This window comes from Myodes glareolus, chromosome 13, assembly GCF_982192425.1.
Source record: "Myodes glareolus chromosome 13, mMyoGla1.1, whole genome shotgun sequence".
Classification (NCBI taxonomy): Eukaryota; Metazoa; Chordata; class Mammalia; order Rodentia; family Cricetidae; genus Myodes; species Myodes glareolus.
In genome coordinates, this window is record NC_142038.1 from 16,783,090 (window position 1) to 16,800,820 (window position 17,731).

General features: G+C 36.0%; 1 protein-coding gene across 1 annotated transcript in view; it reads left to right on the plus strand.

Moving 5' to 3' along the window:
* Nucleotides 1-17,731, plus strand: part of Dcc (DCC netrin 1 receptor) — a 1,076,497-nt gene that overhangs the window by 784,257 nt on the left and 274,509 nt on the right.

Genomic DNA, 17,731 nt, shown 5'->3' on the forward strand with positions numbered 1-17,731 from the left:
AAGAAACTGCCAGAGATGAACCGGGGCATTGAAAATATAGGAAACTGCTTCTATTGGCTAAACATCACTCTAAACCTGTTCACTATATTAAATTGGGTGATCACAAAGTAAAGAAGCACAATATTCTAAAACCTTAACATTTAATGATAAAATTCCTCTACTTTTTAATGCATTATGTAATTATTTTCAGGATAGTTTTGGGGAAAGAATTACTGACCAGCAGCTTGTCAGCTTATATTTGTTGAAAACATTATAATCTAAAAGTTAAATTCACTGAATAAGTACTTATGATAAGGTACTGAATTCCAGCTCCTTTCCAATTAATAATACTGTCTATTATATTTTTGCTTTAATTTTTGAAAACCTCTGTTTGACTTAAAAACAATTTGTAAAGACAAACGCATACAAATTAGAAAAATTTCAAACTAGTATAGATGAAAAACCAGTCTTGAGTTGACCGACTTTCATGGCCTTTGATGACCGTTTGATGGAGACCAGAGAGAGTACATTACGCCATTGAATGCTGGTAGGTAATTGACTACTGGAAATATCCCCAGTTCTTCTTCCCGCTAGCCATGATTATTACAGAGAGCATTTTGGATCATCATCCATGAAAGAAAAAATGAATAAGTCCTAATATTCATATAAATATTTTTTATGAAAACAAAATTGCAGATAGTAACTTCAAAAGCATAGTGCCCTCGGTTTTCTGAGGGGACAGGTAACTATTAGGAACATAGGTGAAATGAAAACATTGAGGCCCTTTACTTCAAATTGCAAAGTAATTAAGGTCAACTGCTGTCTTCATCTCCTTAAAGAGTCCCTTCAAACAAGAGGCCATGCATTCTCTCTGGTCATGTACTCATAGAGCTTGCATCGTTCCCAGAATTTTGTTCCTAAAAATGTTGTATTGTTTGTGGGATTTAAATTACTAGGCAAAGGTCCATGAGGTATCAGCAGCTGAGAATGCTAACCATTAATCCTGATAACCCCAGGACTCACATGGTGGTAAAAGAGAACTGATTCTTATAAGTACATGCATGACCTCCATCCACACTTGTACTCTAATCTATGCATGCCCCTTTACATATATACATACACGTATAGATGTACACAAATAAATAAACATAATAAAAATGTAAAGTAGCTAACTAAAACTAATATGGAGGCACCCACTTGTGATCCTTGCTCTTGGAAGATCAATGTATTTGAGGATACCTTGTATTACATAGTAAGAGTATGCTTCGAAATAGTAAATAAACAGTTTATTAATCACACTGTCTGGTAACATGTTTGAGTCATCAGTTTCTTCTCTGACTTACTCTTTGTAGTTCATGTCTTAATTAGGTTTCTGTTGCTGTGAAGAGACATCCTACAGCAACTCTTATAAAGGAAAACATTTAATTGGGGGTTTTCTACAGTACTAGAGGGTTTTCTATGATCATCTTGGTGGAAAGCAGACAGTCATAGGACTGGAGCAGTAACTGAGAGTTTTGCATCCTTATCCATAGGCAGCAAGCAGAGAGAAAGACTCTGGGTCTGACCTGGGTCTTTGAAACCCCAAAAGTCCACCAAGAGTGACATACCTCCTACAATAAAGCTTCCTATCATGCAACAAGAACACACCTTCTAATCCTTCCCAGACAATTCTGCTAAGAGGCCACCAAGCATTCAAACATATGAACCTATGGGGATCATTTTCATTCAAACCACCACAGTTCATCTATAGACAATTGATTGCTTTTATGAATGTTTAGTATTTTTTAATTAATACAATTGAGTAAAACATGAATCAAGCATATTATATATAATATATTATGTACAATAATATATATTAACTATAGCTTAAATATCTACTATATCTTTATGTCTAATTATGTAAGAAAATAACTTATTATTGGGTTGGCAGTTCATGCCTATGATCCCAGCATCTAGGACAAAGCTGAGGCAGGAAGGTGTTCATGAGTTCAACAACAGACTGAATGAAAATTTGAAATTATTTTTCAAACTGCAAAAAGTAAGTAAAGAAAAATAAATTAAATTCACTTAACCAAACCTAATTTTGATGAAACATGTTCTATCATATTTGATGTAAACTTTAAAGGTAATAGTTAATAATTATTTCTGTCACTTTTGGAACTTATTTTTTTTGTTTTTTTTTGTTTTTTTTGTTTTTTTTTATTAAATTATAAAAGTTTCCATTTCAGCCCCTCCTCCCAACACCCTCCCACTCCCCCCACTCCCTCTCCTCCTCCCTCTCCATCCCCTAGAGCAGTCAGGGTTTCCTGCCCTGTGGGAAGTTCAAGTTCCTCCCCCCTCCCTCCAGGTCCAGGAAAGGTGAGAGTCCAAACAGACTGGAGCGCCAAAATCCAGTATATGCAGAGGAAGCAAGTCCCAGTGTCATTGTCAATGGCTTTTCAAAAAGGCTCCGGGCCAGCCACATTCAGAGAATCTGGTTGGATCACGACCTCGTTCAGTCCCAGTCCAACAGGCCTTGGTGAACTCTCATTATATCAGTTCCCTTGTATCAGTGGGTGATCGCATTCCTCGCAGTCCTGTTTACTTTTTTTATTTTCTTCATCTTTCTGTTCCTCATTTGGACCGCGGAGTGCTCAGTTCGGTGTTCCAATATGGGTCTCCATCTGTATTGCCATCCAACGTCAGATGAAGGTTTCCTCTGCCCTTGCCTTCTTTGCTCACGTTCTCTTTCCTTCTGCCTCTTATTTGGACCTAGGGAGCTAGGTCCAGTGTTCCAACGTGGTTCTCCGCCTCCATCTCCATCCATCTCCAGATGAGGGTTCTATGGTGACATGCAAAATATTCATCAGTATGGTTGTGGGCCAAGGCCGGTTCAGGCACCCTCTCCTCTGTTCAGAGAACCATCTGGGGATCTCTCCTTGGACCGGGGATCCCCTTTATAATCAAGTCTCTTGTAAACCCTAAAATGATTCCCTTAGTTGAGGTATATACTTGCCTGATCCCATATCCATCCTTCCTCCCTCCCCCCCATCCCAGTCCCCCGATCTTTATAATATATACATGTTCATAAGTACATAATATAGTAATATCCTAATTTTTCCAGTACATATATATGCAACATACTTCATTTAAGCATGATAAGTATAAAAATACCTTAACATTATAAACAGAAAGTTCTTGTAAATTACTATAATATTGTAATATAACCATGACTGTTTCCTTTTAAAATATACTTTTATTGAATATCTAAATTTTTCATATCTATTCATCATATCTAATCATAATATTTTCTAGATTATTTTAGCACACTATTTAAGGCTAACTGGTCATAATCATTTTGCATTTATGATAAACCTGTTTAAGCCAGCCTTGCTTACTCAACATGACCACCTTTTTTTTTCTTTTCTCAATAAAATTCTTTTGAAGCTCCCTACTTTAATAGTTGGTTTTTGTTTGATTTTGGTTTTTGTTCTTGTTGTTGTTTGCTTGTTTATTTTCTCTTATACTTTGTCTAATCACCAATGGTTTGAAATCGTGGAACTAAAATACATTTTTGACTATGACTGCTAACATAAACACTTACTTATGACACATAGTCTGCCATTTAAAGTGATTATTACTTTAAATTAACATACATAACTATGTGTGTCCACATTGTAGACTATGCAAAGAGTGGCATAAAATGTACAGTTATATTTTGTGAATAGCTACTGTGTATTTACAGTATCTCAGACTATTTATAGCCCTCCAGAAGGAATAATGCATGCAACTTATTAACACACCTTACAAATCTTGGAACTATCTCAAAGTAAACAGCATAATATGTTAAAGTAAAACCTTCCCAACAAAAGTACTTACAGGACACTGTTAGGTGGAACACAAGCAGAGCTGTGGGTCTGTTCTTGAACATGTTTACAGAGATGACTATAGGGTATTTCCTTTTTTAATGTTTAATAATTTTACGCATACCACTTGTAAATGTTGCATTACAAGAGCACTTATATTATGTCTTCTGTATCATTTATTCCTGCCCATTTGGAAAGAAACAGAATAGAGTTAACACAATAGTTAGCATTTGTAAACTGACTTAGCATACCCAAAGACAAGGGTTCAAGTGGCTCTGCAAAAAGCAAGGAAAAAACAAATTAAACCCTGACTTCTATAAACACCTATTTTACTTAACATTGGACACACACTATGATAAAGCACTTAAATAACACTGTCCAAACAGATAATGCGAATTGGTGATATGGTAACAAGTAAAGTTTTTTTTTTTCAGAGCAATGGAAATGGAGATTTCTTCTGCTTTAGAGATACATTGTAGCCTTGCATATCTTCACTAAGGGCAGTAAGGACGTTAAGATTCTCTTCATTTTTTGTCTTTATTCACAGCATTTCATTTTAAATGTCCTCTGTTCTTTCTTAGTATGAACGAAAGACCAGTTCTGTTGCAGTTGTGAACTGTACTATGACTTCAGTCTATTTCCCAAGAGTTGTCAATGGTTCATTTCTCTTCCTGGATAGAAAAGTAGCTAGGAACGATTCAGCCTCCATCAGCAGAATGTGCATACAGAATATCCTTTAGAGAGCAGACATGAGACTACACCCTTCATCTCATTTATACATTACCCTGCAGCTCACTTGCCACATTTATTATTGACAGTACGATAAGTAAATTGCATTATTATAGCTAATAGATGCTGCAGTAAATGACATTTTAGCAATATAAAAACATCACTAACATTATCTAATAACACACCAAATGGTGAGGAAAATGGCGTACCCAAGAGATTCTGTCTTCTCCCATCCACTGTTTATAAGCCTGGTGTCTGTATTTTTAAAGGATGTAGAGAGATGTGTTTCATTATGTGGCTAGAATTGAGAGAGACAAGAGGAGAAGGTTTGTCAATATTTTCCTTTAGCAGAACCATTTTATCTTTTGAAAGCAGGTCTCTTCTGGGTTTACATTCAGTTGCTGCTTCTACAGCTGTTTTTTCCCCCAAATGTGATGTAGTAATTGTGTACTGACATTGCACAGCTTTTATACAAATTTAACGTCCAGATTTTCATTTTATTTGAGAAATCGGCTCCATTAGAAAGATTGTATTTTCAAGGAATAAGTCTGATGCAAATACGTCTAAAATATAAATCACCAGCAACGGTTTCTACAAGTTTATGCATTCTGCAGTAATCATTTAGAGAGATCAACAGTCCAAGAACAAATTTATAAAGTGATAGCCTAGAATCGAAAAGCCTGCTTTGTATGAAGGCATGTATCATCTGATTATATCTTCCTTTTGCTAAACCTTTGCCCTTTCTCCCTTGCTTCTGTAGTGTGTAATTTCTCCACAGTATTATCAGACAGGATTTAAGTCCCTGCCTGACTAAGACATGGCTAATCTTTTCATACCACATGTGGTGAATTTGTGAATTATTATGTGGGGGGTCTCTTACAATGCTGTTACGGCAATTTAATCATAAAGCATGTTAAAATGGACCACATACAGGCTCAAGGGTCCAAGTTACAATACAAATCCTGTTTGCTGAACCACAACACAATTATTTATAAAACTCTTTGGCAGTTAAGAATTGTAGGTAATGTTAAGTCTGCTATCTTCTTTACATGAAAAGATGGTGAAAGCTACATCTCATATTGAGCAACTTATAAATGCATAACATAGGTGTAGAACTGTAGTTACATTTTTGTCCTTTGTGTATTATTTTTAATTATAGCAGGGTTGTACTTTTATGATTGTTAGAGTCAGAACAGCAAATATGTCAGTGAATGTCCTTGCAAGCATCCTAGAGGCTAGTCCTTAATTGTGGAAATGTCATTATTTCTAAAGTCTATAAAATTAAATATTATTTATTTTATGTTTTCGCAAGCTAAGAGAGTTTCTAGGTCTTCTTTGACATCTTGTTCTTGTAGTCACACATTAGTCAGAAATCCCCTACGCAAGGCTTTCTTTTTTGATGGGGAAGGACCCAACCACCTTGTAAATCATGACATGGAAACTTATTATTATTTATGAATGCTCTGTCTTATCTCTTTTTCCGATCTCTTTTTCTTTATCTATATTTTGTCTTAAGGTTTTTTAACCTTCCTTCCTTCTTTTCTTCCTTTTTTTCTCCCCTCTTTCATTCCTTCCTTTCATGCATGTACAAATGCATACATGTATGTATATTTGTATGTATGTATGTCTTACAAAAGTTTTCTGCTGTTTCCACTTCTGGGTGCAGCAACCTGGCTTCTGGTGCCAGGCATATTTCTCCCTTTCTCCCTCATTTACTTCATTCCTCTTCTCTCTTTCTAGATTTCTCCTCCTACTTATTGTCTCTTCCTTCCAATCCTGCCTATTCCTCCCTTGCATAGCTATTGACTCTTCAGCTCTTTAGCAGGCCAACAGGCGCCTTAGGCAGGCAAGGTGAAACAGTAACACATCTTTACATATTTAAACACACATCCTGACATTGTTAAACAAATGCAGCATAAACAAAGGCAACACACCTTTATACAATTAAAGTAGCATTTTGCAGCCTAAACAATATCTTGTTTATAATATATATTTTATATATATTATATAATAATATCTTTAACTATATATCTTGATATAGTTAAATATTCCAATAAAGTCTTTTAATCCAGTCAAGATGAAGATCAGATCAAAAAGAATAGTAACTCTCCGGCACTGTCAAACAGGTGGTTACTCACCTGTAATCACCTCAGTAGGTAAGGCTAACATGAGAGTTATGGTTTAGGAGTAATGTCATTACCATTCAATGATCCTTTTATATACTTCATTCTCCCACACACACATTAGTGAGTCATTGAAATTTCAGAATATTTCACTGACTTATTATCTAATATTGCCTATTTTAATATTTTAATACTAAATAAATTTATGTCTTATGATCAAAAGATAGTATATTATTTCTTAATTGGATGACCACATTGGTATTTATAAATATCCAATTAACTAAGTGATGCCAATAGAATAAGATTTGTACTCTGTGTGTACTCTAGATGAAAAATATAAGTTATATTTCCTTTTGTGTCCAGATAATTTCTTTGATCACCTGATCTGGTTTCCAACAATCATATTCTCATTTGCAAAGTGATTGGAGTGAATATTTGAAATAATTATGATGGCAAAGTTTGATGTCTAGTCAGTTGATGGTGGATCAGACACAAGTCTCAATAACAAGAGCAAAAAAATAGACAGGAAGGCTAATTGGCCTCCTTTGGAATTCAACAGACACTGATAACATATTAAAAGGTCTTTTAGTGCTGAACATATTTTTAATAGGTGGGACCTCATGGCTGAACATTCTAAGTGACATAAGACATAAGAATTCCATTAGGATTTAATTGTCAATTAAGTGAGATACATTCTTATGATGAATAATATTAGTGGAATGATTAACATATTTGTAAAATAAATTTCTGCATGTCATATGTGGGGATGGGATTTATTATTTTCAACAAGAAGTTAGCTTTCCAGGAACTAGCACAGAATCAATGTATAAATTATTAATAGTTTTATGCACAAAACACTTTAGCTTTTAGTATTAATTGTTCTGTAATATTTAAAAAGAAAGACCCAGCATGTTAGCACATACCTACATTTGCAGCACTCAGAAGAATGATGGAAAAGGATCATAGGAGCCAGGGAAATCTGAAATACATAGTGGTTCTCTCCTTTTTGAGTTATATGCAGATGGTGTATTTTAATCCTCTGTATTAACGATGCGTAGATGTGTAGGTGGTGGCAAGATTATCTCCTATCAGTTGGGAGTTCTCTTAATCCTGTTTATTGTTGCTTTAGCTGAACTTTTTCAGGGAAAGAAAGGGAGAAAAAAAAAGGAATAACAGAAAGTTGAGAAAAAGGGGGGCTGGGACTGAGATAAATCATTGTAAAGGCATTGCAAATGTATTTTAGTAAATACAAACTGTCTGATGATCTGAGAGTGAAACAGTCCCATTGGTCAGCCTTATAGACCAGATTATGGTAAGACACACAATTAATCCCAGTAGCCACCCTAGTTGCCATACAAATCAAGTGGTGCATGGCTTTAATCCCAGTGGTGCATGCATGTGATTCCAGGCCTACAGAAAAATATGAAATGGACAAGACAACTCTCAGACACAGTCTTCTTTTGAGATTCCAAGAGGTAGGATTGCTATTTCAAACTGAGGTCTAGGTAAGAGCCAGTGGCTGGCTGTTTTGCTTTTAGAATCTTCAGGTTGAACCCCGATTTTTCTGAGTTTTTTTTAGTCATGCTTCAAATCATGACTTACCAGATATAGGAGCCAGTCAAAATTAAATAGAAGTTGCTATTAAATTGCTTCTCTATGACTGCTTTTAAATTTGGGTTCTATTATGATGTCTATTGAAGTGATAGATTGTAAATATTTCTCTCCTAAGTCAATAATGTGATGAATAATTGTTCTTTAAGTTTAAAACTCTCGCGTTTTATTAGTGTATCTTTGCTTGAAGGCAACATCAAGCAGAGACAGACACAGGCATAAGTGATTTCTAGTCCATGGAAACTTTTTCCATTTTAGCGCAATCTTCCCTGTTAGGGATCAAAATATAAGTATAATCAGTTAGGATGGGGACACAGATTGTGATCACAGAACATTTTAGAGCCAGAGGAATTTCCCTGGTTTGAAATGGAAAGATTTTAAGGTGATGACAATTACTCCTGATAGTCATAGGTGTTAAAATGAAAGGTATAGTGTTGCCATTAGTTCCCAAAAGTTTTATATATATATATATATGTATATATATATATATATATATACATATATATATATATATATATATATATATGGAGAGATGGAGAGAGAGAGAGAGAGAGAGAGAGAGAGAGAGAGAGAGAGAGAGAGAGAGAGAGATTATACATACCATTGTTTTTTTGATTTCACAATCTGTAAATTGGGCTGTGGAACTCTGAGCTGTCAAATGCCAGAAACCATGCAGGGTCATCAATTTTAAATCTGCAATCTGTGCCGAAAGAGTCGTGAATGGAAAAAGTGAAAGATGTTTATACATGAGTCACAAGTCAAGACTTAAATTCTGGCTCTTTCATTGATCCTGTAACTGAGGCAGGTTAGAGTTTGTAAGTCAGCTCCTTCAAAAATAAGCTGAAGATATTACTAATCTTGCATCTATATTGTAAGGAGTAAAAGAAAGCTTTTAATGGGAATGCCTCAGGACACCTCCACGTGACAGTTGTGATGACTGAAATATCTGTTCTGCTTCCATCAAATTCTCAGCCCTCAGTGTTGTTATTGTTGTAATTTTCTGTTATCCCATCAACTGATTCTATTTATCATATGATTATGTTAATATGAAAAGTTTTCCTACTTCTTTAAGCTGCTATATTGCTCCTTTAGATCTTCAGTACATCGTTTGAAGCATGAAGTTTTGCTTCTGACAAACTCATCAGGGCTATATCTTTCAGCCTGCATAAGTCCTTATTTTTTCTCTGTAAGTTAGTTGCAACCTTAGCCTGTCATCTATACTTGCCCACATACATTCATTCAGTCATACGTACATGCATACATACATACAGCAAGTAATCACTTTGTATGTCTAATGAGCTCCACTCTATGTCTTGGCTCCAGTAATTCGGCAGTTCTTTAACAACAAAGTACTTATCCTTGTAAAGTCTGTATTTCAGTAATGTGATGGAGAGGGATGACAAAGACAATTTTGAAAGCATAAAGAATGGCAAGACTGCTTTAAGACACACAGAATTAGAAAGATATAGATAATCTGAGAAACTATACCATTTCTGGATACGGGATGATTTGAAAAATGCTTTGGTGAATCTGGCAAAACTCTAGTTAGGATATTATCTTTAACATAGCCAATAATACTTGCCAGTATCCTGAGGAGAAAGAAATTAAAAAGGGCTGGGCTGTGCCAGGCCTAGAGAGAGCATGGGCGAGGGGGTTGGGAGGTGGTAGGTTCTACTTGGAGATCTTTGGAAACTGGCTTTATTCTCATGGGAAAACCATCCAGACATAGGGGTATGGCTTAATACAAAATGGGATCTTGGAAATAATTTAGTTTATGGCAGCAGTGGAAGTAGAGAGTTCTGAAAGGACTGAAGATTCCTTTGTGGGACTGGAATAAGACATGTGACTGGATGTGGGATGGGAGAAAAAATAGAAATAGAACTTACTTGCAGATCTTGATCTTCAAAACATAGATGATTTGTTAGAATTTGAAAACTGAGGGGAAACAACAGTTTGGAAGGTTCTAGAAAGAGGAGGTATACAAGTAACAAATTTAAATGCTTTTAACTTGGTAGGTTAAGTGTGTGCAGATATATGTATTCATTCAGACTGTGAACTCAAAGAAATTACATATTACTTTGACTAGAAGAAGAAGTAAAATGCCACATATAGCCAGGCTAATGGTAAGTGAAATGTAACTTTCAGCTTTTATATGGGTTCAAAGGTAGGCAATATTTGGAAACCATGAAGACTATTTTATGTCACGACTTACTGAAGCATCTGTACACACCCATATCCCTCATGGATGTGCTGCAGTTGCTTGCTCAGTGCTGTGACCATGTGTTCAGATGCTTGCCAGTCATACAAAATCCTCGTTTTCACAAAACTTGCTGTCCGTTCTGTAAGGTGTAATTTGATGTGACTGATATCAGGGGAAAAAAAAAACCCTGACTCCAAAGGAGGTTTCAGATCTGTGGCCCAGTTTGCCAGGTGCCAAGAGTTTACCAGGATTTCATCCAAAAGTGTCAGCTCAATGCCAAGCTAAGTGTTCGCTGAGAGCCAGCCGGCCCGCTGATGTGTACTTTGCCTGTGTTCATTAAACTGGAGGCAGAATCCTAATGGGACGCCAATCATAATGATCTATAGGTTCAAACTGAGTGTTGTAGCAGTGCATTAAAATCACATACGCAGGAGCCTGGTTTAGGGCCAAGTGAAGGCTACAGAATTAAAGAAACATTTGACTGCTGACTTCCAAGATTCCTTTTCTTTGAGCCCTTTAGACCAAGCTGGAAGAAGAGGAACTGTGAATTCAGGACACCCAGATGCCAAAGTTTACCCAATAAATTAAATTTATCCTGTTAAACCTATAAGGGACTTCGAAATTGTAGCTTGTAAGCACTGACCTTCACAAAAGACAAACTTGGAATCTATAGAGCTTAAAGTCAGACACAGATGGATCAATAAGTTGGTGGACTTTTCAGGGTTGTGTTTAGATTCTAAACTCACAGTCTTCTGTGTGAAGTAGCAGACTAGGCATAACTACCCTTCTTCTTCCTGTAGCTAGAACAAGATTATAAACAAAAGGCCTGGGTTCCAGCCTGGACTCTCAGTTGAATTTCCTATTCTGATTCTTGTTTGTTTGCTTATTTGTTTTTTAAGACATAGTTTCTCTGTGTAACAGTTTTGGCTATCCTGAAACTTTCTTTGTAGATTAATCTGGACTTAAACTCACAGAGGTCTTCCTGCCTCTGCCTCCCAAGTGCTGGAAATAAAAGCATGTGTCACCATCACCCAACATTTGGTGTACTCTTATGGGGATCACACTAACTCACCCATCTAAGAAAACACCACTTACAGCGTGGTTTAAAAAAATAGAAAAATGGGTTCTCACTATCCTGATCCTGTCGGTATGGAACCCTAGTGTCAGTAGGGACACACTCCATTTCTAGTTTCTGGGGGAATAAAGTCTTCCCTACCATTTTCTTGGCTGCAGGTGCATTCTGGCAAGGAACGATATTTCTTGGCTACTGTCTCCAGGCTGTAAAGGATCATCCTATCGCATTCTTCCTGATTCTGAGTCTCTTTGTGTTTATCTTCTTTTAACAATGAAAGTACTCATGTTGAATTTAGGGCTCAAATCAGTTATACTAATCATATCTGCAAAGATCCTCTTCCAAAGATGGGTAAAATCTACAATTGCAAGATCACATAGATTTGAGGAGAACTAATAAAAATTTGTTAGAAAGATCAAATGTAATTTAATATTCATAGCACAAAGCTGTGTTTATAAAAGATCAAATGGAACAATTTTAGAGAAAAAAAGGAAAATAGTTACCAGCTCACCACTGTCAAAAGTTGATACAGAAATCATATCTGTAACTATATCATATTTTTAAACTTGACCTTACTGGGTTATAACAGCCTGGGTGAGATATGCTAACTTATATTAAGAGGAGCATATTGAACAAATACTGTTTCATCTTGATCGTAAGGTTTTCCTTTAACTAAATTTGCAAGCATTTTGCCCTGAAATAAAATCAGTATTTTATTTTTCCAGGGGTTCAATCAATCTGTATTTTAAAAATAACCTTAGGCTTACCATAAATGTTTGCTTTTTACTTCTAGTAGTTTGATGTAGGCCAGCACATAATATTTAAGTACAGTGTAATGCTTTTGACAGATCACTCAATGTTTTGGTATTTAAATTTAAAAGCTTAATTAACCATTAACTTGGAATAGGTATTGCTCTATGACTTTATTTTTCTTATAGTATATTTTTCCTTTCTCTTTGAAATGATTTAACTTCTTTCCCCATTCCCATCACAAAGGTTTGGCTCTTGTAGAGTTGCCTATATCTGCATTGTTCATTCAGAATGATGGTCACTCACCACAGTGGTGGCTGATTACTTGGATATAGGCTTTCCTCAATTAAAGATTTCTGCAATTATAAAACACAGATTTTATGCTAAAATTTAACATGAAAGTATAAGATAGACCACTAGATTTTTATCAAGTTGAAATAGTATATTATATCTATTAAACATATAGTATTAAAATTAATTTTAATTATGTCACATATACCTTTTCAACAAGCTTGTCAGACGATTTAGGCTACATATGAACATTGATGAATCACATGTTTTTCTTGCTTGTTTGCTTGTTTACATGGAGACAGCATACATGTGTATCTTTGTGACTATTGAGACTAAGAACAAGTTTGGAAGGTTGACAGTTTTACATTAAATTGAGCTTCAAAGTTGTTGAGATCTAAGGTTTGAACCTAACCCTTCTCCCAAAAATAATTTCTGAAATACTTATCTGACATTCATTTATTGCCAGAACTTTCCTTACTTCAGTCCACATTTATTTAAGACGATTAGTGTCCTTTGAATGCAAATTAAAGTCTTGTCCTTCCAATTGATGTCATACTTTCATCATCAATGGGAATATAAGCAAAGGCATTGGCTGGGTAAAAGGGAGAGCTGTTTGCCTGAGCAGCTGGTGGGTAGGTGGGTGTCACTGGGTTAGGTTTTTCCTAAAAGCCTCGCTTCTACACCTCTGATTCACTGCCCAAGTCTGTCCCGCTACTGCTATCTCTGAGCAAGCCTGAATCTTCCAAGTGGTTAATAAACTTCTTATCTTTTAAATACTGAAAATAAAATAAACTTAATCCTCAGGGTGGTTCAGTCAACAGACCGAGAGCCTTTGAGATGCTTCCTGGTGATATGGGACAAGCCAGGTTTTCTGCCCTGTGTGATTATCAGTCTTTCTCTGGGACGTGTGTATGTGTAAGGGCATTAAAGGTGCTCCTGGGAGATAAATGTCAGCGGAACCACAGAGTGAATATTAATTATAGGATCTTCAAGGTCAGATGTCTCTTCAGCTTCATTGTAGCTGAAATGTTTATTGTTGCTGCTGCTAGGGATGATTTTTAATCTCCCCTCTCCTTTCCAAGCATCAAGTGAGTGAATAAGAGAAAAATTTCAATGCGCACATCCATTTCTCGGAAAGAAAGAATGTCGTGGGACAATCTCATCTGTCGGTTAGGGTAATCATTTTGAATGCCTTAAAATGTTGAAAGTTTAGGTTTGCAAGAACTAAGTTAGGCAGAAATAAAAAAATAAATAAATAAGAAAATCACCAGAAACAGCCATTGCTTTCCAGGAACATCAGGAGCCCATTTCTGGGGATTTTCTTATCTTGCCTCGAAGTGAAGTCTCAGACTTTGTTGACTCCCCATGGGAAGTCATTCCCTTTCTGAGGAGTGGATGGGGGTGGGGGATGAAGTGGAGGGAGGTGAGGAAAGAGGGAGGAGAGGAGAGAAATGAGAACTATACCTAAATAGTATATAGCTATACATAGCTATACATAGATATATAAAGTGAGAATAGATTGTATCAAAATATAGTAATAAAAATTTAAATAAATAAATAGGGACACTTAGGTATCTTGGGTGATTCCGTTAATAGATATATAGTGAGAAATTAACAACCTGGAACACAAGAAAATAAAGGAGAAAGATGGAGAGAACGTCAAGCCTAGGACCATAGTTAGTAGGTAGAAGCCTGCTAAGGACATAGTGAAGCACCGGGAGTACAGTAAGGGACTAAAGCCGCCATAGTCACTCACCCACCCTACACATCTATGCATACACACTAGCCCCGTCTATGTGTCACAGTGCTTCTTGTTTCGGAGACTCAAGGCCCAGCTATGCAGGTCAGCCCATAGGCAGCCTTGTTACAGTCTCCTAACCTTCCATGTTCTACCAACTGAACGACTTTATGATACTCCTAAACCTTTCTGTCTCTTCATCACCACAAACATTACTCTAGGCAAGGCTGGCCATCTCTTTCTTTTGGATTCTAGAATAATTAGCAACTATGCTTCCAATACCCACATTTATCCCTTTAAATTTACTCTGTATGGTAGAATGAGTACAGAATGCCATAAATTCTCTGTGAGTCTTAAAGGAGAGAAAAGACACAGGCTTTTAAGGCCTCATATGTTTACCCTCCAACAATTTTAGCACTCTGCCCATTTGAGACTCTTGTTCTTGATTCTTTGTGCTTTCTCTTGCCTCCTTGGATTGTTATTCTTTCGGGAATATTTTACTGTGTTCCCAACCAATAATCATAGTCCAAGGTATACTAGACAATTTGGTTAATATTTTGAAAGACTGTTATTTTTGTTATGAACTATGAATAAATCATTATTAATCTTTACAGCAAGGTAAGCCCTATATGAACTCAATTATAGAAAATAAGGTAATTCAAATTCAAAGTCCTTAAGAGTCTTGACCTTGTCCATATAGTCTGAGAGAAGTTTATAGATTTGGACCTAGGCTCCCTGACTCCTGAGGGTATACATACTTCTACTAGCCTTTGCTATCAAATATTAATTGGATGGGACCTTCTGGCATTTGCTGCATCAGGGTTGCCTGGACCTCTGACTTCTGTGAAACTTATGTTAAGAGAACAGATTTCTAATTTTTTTCTCTTAATTTATACTACTTCCAAAACCAATCAGTTTACTCTAGGCAGTTGCTTAGCATTTAAAGGCCTGAAATAGATAAACAATAAATTGCTTCCACAAAGAGATTGTATCGTTCAAGGTAGGATCTTTTTGTTGTCATGTAGAAAAATCTGCTCTCTTAGCTGTCTGGAAAAGATTGTTGTTTCCTTCTCTTCTAACAAATGGTAACAGGGTTCTTTTATAAGAGCAATCTATACACATCCTTTATAGCTCTATTAAACCTACAAATATCAAGCATCGATTCCTCCCACTGCCCACAGTACAAGCCAACTTCGAAAGAGGCAGCGGGGACTTAGCTACATTATCGCCATGGGAAACACTGTGGGTTGGGCACGAGCTGAAGACACCTGCTTCTCTGGTGCTTATCTATTTATAGAGAGCAGAGATTTTGTGTGCAGAAAGATGAACCTGAAGGATTCATAAGTCTCAAATCACTGTGAAGCAAGCAGAGGCTAGGAAATAGGCTTCCTGAAGATTCTACCTGTGGTGTGTCTATAAGAATGGAACAATAACTTGGCCTCTTCCTATTACAGGAATAAAACAGTGAAAGAAATTCTATGTGGGTGTATACAAGAAGGTGGCAAGTCTCAATTTTTATTTGTAGACAAACTTTTGCTCTTTTACGAGGGTATATCTTTGCCAGGTGAGATTTATAAACAGAGTTCTGATAAGAATTCCTTCTATGTCCTGGTAGACATTTCTTAAGTACAAAACTGACTTCCCTTCATATATAGCTTTTATGCAAATTCTTCAATCAGTCCTGGAACTAGGAAAAAACAGTATTTTTTTCTCTAATTGTCTAGGAAGGCAACAGAAATTTGGAAAATGAACAAAGAACTCTGTTTCTGGTAGCAGTGACATTATCTACTAGCTACTTAGATTTTTTTTCTGTGTAACAGCTTTTATATGATTATTTGCAATTACATATTTATATGCTGATAAAAGTCACATTCATAGTATATGTGTGCCTTGGCTCCATGATATACTGTTATTAAATAGCAAAAAGAATTTCACTTTAGGATTCAGGTTTTTGGCTCCTGACTCTTTGGCTCTTTGGCAGTTAACCAAGTGTCAGTGTTCACTTTGAATGATTTCTATTTGAAATGACTCAAGTTCTTCAGTTTTTCAGAAAATTATTTTGAAAATACATTTTTGTGAACAGTTTTTTTTCATATTTAATTTTTTAAAGGTTGGGTCCAAGGGTAGGTTTGACCTCATAATCCTCCTGCCTCAGCATTCCAAGTGCTATAATATTTGATTCAAACTGAATTGTAGACAATCGATTTGAAAAAAATGTTGTTGGACTTTGAGATGTCTTTGGGTGTCATGAGTGATACTCATTGTTTTTCTAAAATTAGTGGAACATAATTTTAGCTGCTTATGGCATGCAACCAAACAAAGCAGCAATTTAATGACAGTCTCATACATTATGAAAAAGTAACTTGTGTCCTCACCATGTGATGAGCCTCTGTCATCACTTAGTTCCCAATGGAATTGCTCGTCCTAGTTTTATTTGAAGTTGTCACCATTTGAAACCTTTGTCTAAGGATGTGGCAGCTGTCCCCCTTACCAGCTTGTTCTAGGAAAGGTCACTGCCATACATAATCCATCAAATCTTTTCATATTAACATTTCCTGATTCATCAAATTCTTCTGTCTTCCTTAAGCACTGTGTTATTTTCCACCAAAGAAAATCTTAAATGTTTAACCATTTTTCAGCAATGAAAAATTTGGTAAAGAGTCTATTTTCTCATCTCTGACAACTACACATTAATTGCTAGCTTGAATTCTAGACCTGCTATATGCTTAACCATCCTTCCTCACATTTATAATAAGGGCTTCTTTTAAATCTCTAAGTATTTTGTGCTTGTTTACTATGTTTTGATATCTTTCTTGAAAATACCATAAAAATTGCTCAGAAAGCACAGAAAAAAAACATAAAGTACAATTAAACTTCAAAGTCAGCTGGCCTTTATAGCTAAATAAATAGACCCATCTTATCTGGGGTGATACATTAAGGTCAGCATCATCAAGTTTGTATAATCTCAAGAAGCCACTGACATATAAATGTCACATGAGATTTGTTAGAACAAACACTTTATGTGAAACTTAGTTTAAGTTCTCAACATTTATTGTTGGTCTTCATTTTCCTACATCACAAAAACAGTTAACTTCTCTATACTCAGTGTAAATGAGTTGAAATCTTGGAGACTGGAGAGGTGCCTCAGCGGTTAAGAACACTCGCTGCTCTTTCAGAGTACTTGGGTTCTATTCCCTTTACCCATCAGACAGTGAAAATCTTCTTAACTCCAGTGTCAGCGAATCCAATACCTTCTTCTGATTTCACTGGGCACTGGGTATGCCCATGGTGCACAGACATGCGCACAAAATATTCATATCAAAAAATAACTAAAGACAATTGTTAAATAAAAAATCATGTTTGAGAACTCCAACATAGACTCAAGAGCCTCCA